This window comes from Thunnus maccoyii, chromosome 4 (genome assembly GCF_910596095.1).
Source record: "Thunnus maccoyii chromosome 4, fThuMac1.1, whole genome shotgun sequence".
Classification (NCBI taxonomy): domain Eukaryota; kingdom Metazoa; phylum Chordata; class Actinopteri; order Scombriformes; family Scombridae; genus Thunnus; species Thunnus maccoyii.
Window position 1 is genome coordinate 22,538,746 of NC_056536.1, and position 9,460 is coordinate 22,548,205.

General features: G+C 38.0%; 1 long non-coding RNA gene across 1 annotated transcript; it reads right to left on the reverse strand.

Annotated features, from left to right (window-relative positions):
- Window positions 1-1,537: 1,537 nt before the first annotated feature.
- Window positions 1,538-2,021, reverse strand: LOC121896266. Its single transcript, XR_006095949.1, has 2 exons — window positions 1,874-2,021; window positions 1,538-1,780 (listed from the first exon to the last, which is right to left on the reverse strand). It is a non-coding gene; the product is annotated as an uncharacterized LOC121896266 (long non-coding RNA).
- Between the last annotated feature and the right edge of the window lie 7,439 nt (window positions 2,022-9,460).

Genomic DNA, 9,460 nt, shown 5'->3' on the forward strand with positions numbered 1-9,460 from the left:
TTTGATCAATCAATTCATCACCTAGTCTATAATATGTCAAAAACAATAACAAATGCCTAAGTTATTACAAGTTCCTACAGCCCAAACTGCTCATTTTGTCTGATCAACATTCAAAAAAAGGGAAGGGATTGAAGGGATTCAACTGATATTGATATGAAACAGAGAAAAGCAAGAAATCCTCACATCGGAGAAGCTGCAGCACATCTTTGGAATTTTTAGCTCTGAGATAAATCAAAATGTCATTTACAGTATATTTGTCCTTAGCATTACAGCTTGATGTTTCCAAACAGAGCTTACAGTCAGACAGTTTTTTTCCTTGATCTAGTCTACATCATCTCAGTTCAGCTCACCGTGAGAAATTAGTAATAGGTTTAATATAAAAAGAAAAAGATATTTGTAAAGTAATATTTTGTTTGTTTATTTGTCACCTCCCCAGAATAAATTGTCATTTGTGTAACACATCAGCAAACAGTGAACTATGAAATAAATAAATTATGTCCTTAATAAATTATTCATAAGTCGTTTGTTCTTACAAATTCACATCTAGCAGTGCAACAATCAACACTATTTTACATTTATGAGGGTGTGTTAGGACCAACTCATCTGTTGTTGAGACAGATGTTGTGTTGATTCTGTCTCAGTGGAGAAAGGAACACCTGTACAGATGTGTTTGGCCAACTAAAACATTTTCAAACACAGGTTTTGGGTAAATTAACATTTCTACTGTTTTTACACAACTCTGTGGAAGGACAAGCTTTCCCCAGACAGAGAAAACACATAATATATGTGCATTTTTATTTTATTTATTCAGGTTTGAAAAATGTTAGGTAGGATGAGGTTCACGCAAACCAAACCCATGTCATGCCCCCAGTGTAGAGGCATAATATATTACGCTTGTACAGATGTTGTAATTGTTTTACACATCCCTTTTTTAGATTTTAGATGATTTTTGGACAAATGAATGGGTACTGGAGTCTGTAGTATTCATCAACATTATAATTTTACTTCCCAGCTTTCCCTGTGCCATCTGCCATGAGGTCCATCTGGCTACTTTCTGCTTGTTTCATTGTTTAATGACACCTAATACAGTAGTGACTAAAGAGTCCTGCGTATTAAAACTATGCAAGAAAATATACATCATCATGCATTATCAAACATTTCAGACACTAAAAGATACAAATATTGAGTGAAAAATATCAACCACAAGCATGGATTTGCTCTTTTTCAGTAACATTTTGCAGGTTAACCGTAACTCCAAGTGCTTGTCGTATATTATAATTCTGTTGGTTAAAAACTGCACTTGAACTTTCTCTCCACAAATACTCTACAAAATATTATAAGTGACAATACAAAATATAGGAAACCCTCGAAGGATACCTCTGATGCAGGTTTTATTTTCTTGAAGTGGAGCTACTCTGCTACTTAGCTGTCACACATGTTTAAATTGCTTAAATATTTGCTTTACTACTAGGCCTAACTAGTTCTATGTTATGACTATGTTAGGACCCAAATGTAAACACAGACCAGGAGACACAGGAATGGTTAAAGGGCAGTTTAATGTAGCTTGAGCTACATTAGATAGATCTGATTGCTTAGCTGAGTGTTCTTTGGGTTTGGATATGGGAGAGCGAAGCAGGCAGCGGTGCAGGGCGAAGGACTGAGGCAGGCAGAGGGGCTCAAGGCAGGGCAGAGCAGACAGGAAATCCACTATCCAAACAGGCATACAGCAGGCGAGGACGAGGCTGACATAGCAGGTGTACTGGAAGCTGGCGTGGTGAACCTGAGGCACAGGCAGAGAACAGAATTAACAGGGTTCAAGAGGTCAGAGAAATAAACAAACAGATTACAAGGAACTTGGCTGTAGTGTCTGTACCACATTGGTGACTGAACAATTTGGCAGAGTCTGGAGAGATGAACTGGGGCTTTATACTGCTGTGGCTTGTAAAGTTGATTAGTAGATCAGCTGCAGGTGCTCAGGTTGAATGGGAGAGGGAAACCAGGTGGCCACGCCTAGCATACTCCAACACACAAACACAGAGAGAGACAGACTGGAGACAAACATGAAACACTAGGGAGGGGAAACAATGGGAAACACACGGAAGGGGGAAGTATAACTGACCTCCTAACAGTCTATGCAAAACATAGTCAAAACAGATATAAGATCTTTCTCAGTTTGTGCTGATACTCAATATTAAAGGACATGGATTGAGATCAAGAGCAAAATAACTACTTTTGACTGAGCTCTTTGACTTTCCGCCAAGAAATGGTAATAACACTCACTTCACAAATGAGGTTCTGGTTGACTAGGGTCCCTCTGGCTGTACCCAGTAGGACCATTTTGTAATGAATCCATGACCATAAGGCTGCTAGCATTATAAGTAAAATGGAGAGTCATGTTTACTTATTACCCTTGCAACATTCAAATATACTGTCATATATTTTCCCAAATGGGGTACAGTGAATTGTTGGCATGAAGTTTGTGTCTTGTTCATTTTGAAACTGATGCAGTAAAACCTTAACAAAACAACTCAGATAAAAGGACAAGAACAAGCTAAAGCTAATGCACATGAGCACATTATTGTTTTTTTCTTTTTTTTTCTTTTTGCAGTGACACAGTCTTTGACTGTCTTTTGCGGAGAATAATTGGTTTGACTGGATCTTCATTTATGCTTACAAAAACTGTCTTGGATGCTTGGATTTGCATCTGTCCATTGATGGACAAAAAAATCAAACTAGAAAATAAATAATTAGAAAAGAAAAAAAATACCCTAAAGAGAAAGCTATTATTGTTACATTGCAAAAGCAGGAAAAAAGTGTTGCACACTCTGGCTCCATATGTATTTCTCTTTTATTTGGATTCTTCAGGATCAAAAATCATTGTTACATTGCAAGTCATCTTAAAGAGATGCAACACTGTAGCAGCAATGATTTGCATATAAGAGACAGCTGACTACCTAGTTTGAAAAACTTGTTCAGAAACTACAATGTGTTTGCAACCAACAGATTGCCTAAAGTAAAATAAATTACTAACAATATACTGAAGGGCTATCCCACTTACGTGTGTTCTTTTGGTTATGAGATGCATTACTGTACGTCAGAGACATTGGCGATTCTTATTTGTCAGTTTGACATAACAGAGTGGTTTAAGCTTTGAACACAAACTTGTTAGATTTATCCCACCACAGCCTCTACACGGGGAAACCCATGACTGCCAGCCTTGCTTTTCAGCTTTGGCTGCTTCTTCTAAATAACTTATTTCCTCTATGATCTCTCATGTCTCCCCATGGCACAGTAAACTGTACAAAGTAAACCACATTTTATTTAAGGAGCATTGGATTCTCAGTGGGAACAGACCAGTGACGAACTGGAAAATAGATTTAAAGTTCCCCAATTAATCAGTGAGATGAGTGTTTTAGCACATGGACAGATATTCCACTGGGGGCTTTTCCATTGGGGGCATTACAGTGTTTCAGGATTTTTGGACATTTGTCAGCATCTATTTTCTCTTTGCTTTAAAATACCCACTGGTTATAACTCCCTTTCCCAGCGTTGCTTTTCCTTCCAACAGATTACCTTATATTTGACTGTTCTTGATCTGTTTTTTAATATCTTTTAGGTTCTGTTTATTTCATGTACATGTACTGGCAACTTATTTCATTTAACAGGAATGTTAGTTCTTTTTTCCTGATGCAATTATTTGTTTTTAGTTGTGTTGTCTGATTAGAGCACAAAATACTTGGTGCCTATGCACATTGGTATAAATGTATTAGCACCAAGAAGTGGACAAAATAAAGTATGCCAGATAAATACAAAATCCAAATCCATTTTAGGACAGAGACACACATTCACAGTAGATATTCTGCTCTTTTGATTTCAAGTGGAGTTTCTTTCTTGTATATAACTAGTGACTGAGGTTAATGATGCTATTTAACCTTTTGCACTGCGTTTGAATAAAGACCATGGATCACAATTTGTTACGAGAGAAGCTGTGCAGACGTGTTAATACACTGCTGTCACTGTTAGACATGACATGCATGAAGACAAACCCGGAGGTTGTGAGTGGGTGCTACATGCCTGACGGTGTGTGTGGTATACATATAGTTGTGTAGATGAGCTTGTTTAATGAACCCAATGTATGTTTTGTGTGTATGCATGGCTGCTTGTTGTGTGTTCCGGTAGAAATGTGAATGATCTTTGAAATGCATGAGCAAAGTGATGCAACACCTCCAATGTATCCATCTCCTAAAATGGTACAGATGCATGAGCAAGAGATGAAGTCACTTAATTTAGTTGTTGGCAATGGCATCAGGAAACATTGACCTTTCGTTGGTTCCTTGAGGCCATGAAGTGAGTCACATGACAGCCGGATATTTACAGTGCCTCTCGTCACTGGCCTTGTCAAATCACAGCACACTTCACTGAAGCCTAGTAGGCCCAAGGCTGGACCTCAGCAACACAGACAAATGCAAAGGTGTTTTTTTTTCCCTCCTCTTTTAGCCTGTGCTCACTACAACCCTGAATAACACGGAAGAGCACAAGGGCATGAGGGGACGTGCGTGTCTGTTTGTGTGAGTTTGTGACAGTTCGTGTGTGTGTGTGTGTGTGTGTGCACATGAAAGCAGGAAAAAGAGAGAGAGTGAGACATACGAAGGGAGACATAGACTGTCTGCAGGACCAATGAATTTCAGGCCAATTTATCTTATGAATGAGCCTCTGGAGGGCATTCATCCCCAGACAGTTCCATGTGAATTGTATAACAAATAAAACTGTACTTCTGGATTCACATCTCACAGAGGACAAAGCTGGAATCTTCCAAAGTTGCAATCAGGGGGGTCCTTTTTACTTTAGCAGTTTGATTTTTTGAGATTCCCCTCAAATAAGCAATGCACAACATGATAAAATTATTGCTGCCAAAGGTGCATCTCCCAAACACATACTTCCACCTAGATGCATGTTGATCAGTGTAAGAAAAGTTACATTTAATCTTTGATTCAATGCTGTAAGACAATAAAACATTGAGACTTCCAACAGAGTGAATTCTTATAGTTACTGTACAGTACATCTCTGTTGGAGCAGCAGATCTTACAGTCTGACATGCCTCTAGTTGTTACCCAGGGTGAACTAGTTGGCAGTTTTGTGGTGACCAAATAGCTAAAACCCAAATAAAATGAATAATTTGATGGGGATTGGACATTTCATGATTCAGACTACATTGGCATATTGTGACATAGAATGGGCCGGGTGGAGCTTTAATGCTTACAGTCTGTTCTGGGCTCAGTTACAGAGCCATTTTGAAACATTTTCTCTTGGACACAACACACAGAGCACAGATCAGTACTGGCCAATAGCAAACACCAGGACAGTAATACATTAGGAGAGTGTTACCTACTATAGCTTATGAGAACAAGAGTCTACAGCCGCTAGCTGGCAAGTATTTGGTCATAAACCTATTAAACAAATTCTAAAATTGACCTCATGGTGGCGCTACTCGAAATGTTGAGGGATCACCAAAGTTATTGCAATTCATGCTGTGGGAGACATGAATGTCTGTACAAAATTTCATGGCGATTGAACCAATAGTTGTTTAGACTTTTCACTCAAGACTACAAATGTCAATGTCGTGGTGGCGCAACAGGGAAAAGTCAGAGGTCACAAAGGTCATGAGGATTCATCCTGTGGAAGACATGGATGTCTGTACCAAATTTCATGGCAATCTATTCAGGGGTTGTCGAGACATTTTATACACATACACACAAAAAAGGCAACCCCATGGTGGCGCTAAAGACAAAGTGAGGGCATTGCCAAAGTCAGTGATATGATGTACAGCAGCAGCAAACCATGAATTTCTGTACAGAATGTCAACAGACTTGCCATCCATGCCTCGAAAACCCATGACAAATTTTGTTAACATTGGAATGCATTACACTTTTTTGGGCTACCTACATTTCTTAAAAGATAGATCAGAGCAATTTCATGGATTTCTGCAGAATTTTATGCTTTTGACAAAGCAAATGACCAGTTAATTTGTCTACAGTCATACATTTTCCAATAGGGGTCTTCATATTTGAATGAATATTTTCCACACATTTTGATGAGGATGCTCATATTTTTTAATGTATTTATCTGCAAACCATTTACAATATCAGTGTTCCTACATTATGTACAGTATTATATTACAGTTAGATGAAAGCCAAGGTTTTTCATCACCATTCTCCAGAATCTGAGTGCAGAGATTTGGTACTTCAACTCTCATTTAGCTCTCAAAAGCAGCTGACAATCTTAAAGCAGGTTGATATCAGTTAGAACAGTGAAAACTGTGACCCCCCCTTCCTCTCAAAACACTCTTATCAGAACCAACTTTTAAATTGAATAATGTTTAAGTTATACTGCTGCTCATTTTACTTAGGAATGTCTGAAACATAGTCAGAAACCCTGAGGGCTCTTGGATTCCATTTCAGAGCGCTGCTATTTGAGGGGAAGAGGAGACACTGACAAATCCAAAATGGGTGTGTGTGCACGCAGGGAGCATTTTCACCAACACAGGCAGGTCCTCTCATATAGGTTACATGTATAAGGGCTTAAAATTATATGTTGTGTTCAGTAGTGCTTGCTTGCCTTGCATTTTTTTGACATTGGCTTTACCTCCTTACTGCTATATATGCAAAAATAATAATTGCAATATGTTAAAAAAAATTCCAATATATATATTTTTTACCTTACTAAAACTCAATATGTATAAAAGTAGCCTATTGATGTAGCAAATCCTCCCTTTGGGAACTGGGCTTGCACATGTGATAAAGGTGGGAAAATGTAGAAATTACCATGAAAATTGTGTTATTACACCAAATAAGGAAATATTTTATGTTTTATATATTGTATGGGGTATGCATTAACAAATATATGCTCATTTTGTTATATTTAGCAATGTATTACTATAAAAACACTAACTTGTATTCTTTGGCATTACAAGTCGTTAAAACTTAGACACATGAATTATCAGCATTTAAAAAAATAATATCAGTTGCGGCAACAAACCGAGCCAGTCTCCTGCTTCAATAAAAGCGAATGAGTCTTGATAGCTGAAAATGTTTAGCTGTGATTCATTGCAAAGTCAAATGTTGTGTGTTTTAGTTGGGAAAGAATGTCAGAACTTATACAATGCTTGTGTTGACTAAATGTCCACCTGATCCCTAATTTAACTCATCAAATCTGTTCAGAAACATTGTGAGCTTAAACACATACATACATGCATTGTATCTGGGTTAAAATTCTACAAAAAAAGCCTTGGTGTTACTAATTTGAGGAAATCTATGATGGTGGTTTGTTATGAGTCTCTTTATACATATGTCTCACATGAGTTTTCTCTCTGATCAAAATTTAAACAATGCAAACCATGATGAAGATAAGTATCCATTATCTGTGCATTTTCACTAACCAATATTGCAGTTGTTGGCAGTGTTACAACACTTGAGGTGATAATACTGTGGAGTGCATGGAAAAATCAAATGTAAAACTGCATTACTTATGAAAGCTAAGTTTAGAAAATAACATACAATTGTCGACTAACATAAACTTAAGTTTAATAATATCTAACCAAAAATATGTAATTTGACAGCACTAGTAATTTTAAGCTTGATAAAAACTAATGTAGAAATTTGATTTAACTGAGTTGACACAACTGGCTGGCCTTAAAGTTGACAGTTCAGGTTTCTCAGCTTCTACAATTTTGCAGAATTTTATCCAACTAGATGACGACATGTTATGTTTGGGGTCAATTAGACTCCAGAGAGGTCTCAAGCTGTTTTTAAACTCCAATAAAAGAAATCCAAACAGACCTATTTGGGATTTGGGAGGGGTAGTACTGCATAAACAGTACTGTCAAAACTAATAGACACAGATATTGAACACATTTTATTTAACCATGTTTTACTTCTGAGGTCTCTGAGACCACAAACAGAAGTAATGTGTAATTTTCTGTGCAAGACTTCTGAAACATGTAATCAGTCAAATAGTATGTTTAGAAACAATTCTCATAGAATTCAGAAAAGTCATGAAGTATCAAGATGAAAAAGCAATGTTAAGTATGTTTTTTGAGCTGTTAAAGAGGGTCAAGGGTCTCCAGGAACCCAAACAGAACATGGACTTAACTCTCTTCCAGTTCCTTCATGAGGTATTTATGAATATGTTGATGATGAATATGATGACATGAATAGATACATGCAGAGAGCCATACATGTATCGTTCACATGTTTTGGCACAGAAAATGTGACCTCTGACGTATGTACCAATATCATTTAATATTAGTTTATTAACAAATATTCAAAATCCATTGCAGATACATCTTTATGAATAGTTAGCAGTAAGTGGATCAGTCTCCACCATTGAAGTCAAATCAGAGAACTCACTATTTATTTTTGTCAACATACAGTTTGATGATGAATCTTGACTGTTCATTTTGCTGCCACATAGAAGAAACACATTTTCTCTCTTGCTGGAAGGGAACTTTATCTTCCATATATCTGAGAGGAAATCTTTTCTGGGTGTCTCATACACTATTATTGAGTTGAGGAGGGGGGGGGGGGGACGGGTTTGAGTAGAAAGGGTGGTAGGCGACTTGGTGGTCCAGTGGACTGGAAAACGTTCCCCCCTAGCAGAGAGATAGTGAGTGGCTCTATCGGCGCTGGAGCTAATGTTGCCACTGGCTCATTAGAGCTCCGATGTAAGGAACACCGCGTAACACCAAGTGCCTCAGCGCAAAGAGTTTCAGAAAGAACCCACTGAACGCAGTGAAGCAAAGTATCACTAAAGACAAATCCCTCAATTTGGGTTTGACATTGTCACTGATGAGAGACTGAGCTTATTCACTAAAGGGCTCACTGGACAGGCAGAGATGCTTTCATAGTGAAAAAAAAAACAAAACACTGTGTATCATTCAGTCACATGCAGAGCATTCACAGCCTGCCACAACAGGAGCTGCTGACAGGTTGGTCATCAATGAAAGGAGGCAGAGTGAGAGAGGAATGGATCGAGAGAGGAAAGGAGGAAAAGAATAGAGGGAAAGAAAGAGAAGCTGACAGCCTCAGCTCCCCTCCTCCCTTCGGCAATCAAGGAGGTGAGGACACAGAGGGGAGGAGGAGAACGCGTAAGACCTATGCTTCAAGCTCAGCTGCAAGTCAACCCAATCATTATATCACACAAGTATTTAAATTGACGTGATGTATGCTGTGTATAGAAGTAGATATTCCCAAATGTAGTCCAGCTGATTAAGTACTGCCAGCATGAGATGTTACGCCTAAGGCACATTTGGAATCCATATTTTTCTGCAGCAAAAGGTTTGCTTGATGATTGAAATTCAGTCTTTTCAAATAAGAAGTCAGTCAGATAACTATTATCATGTTATGTAGGATTCATGAGCATTATGCGCATGCTCGTGCAACTTCAAAACATTTCACATCACCTG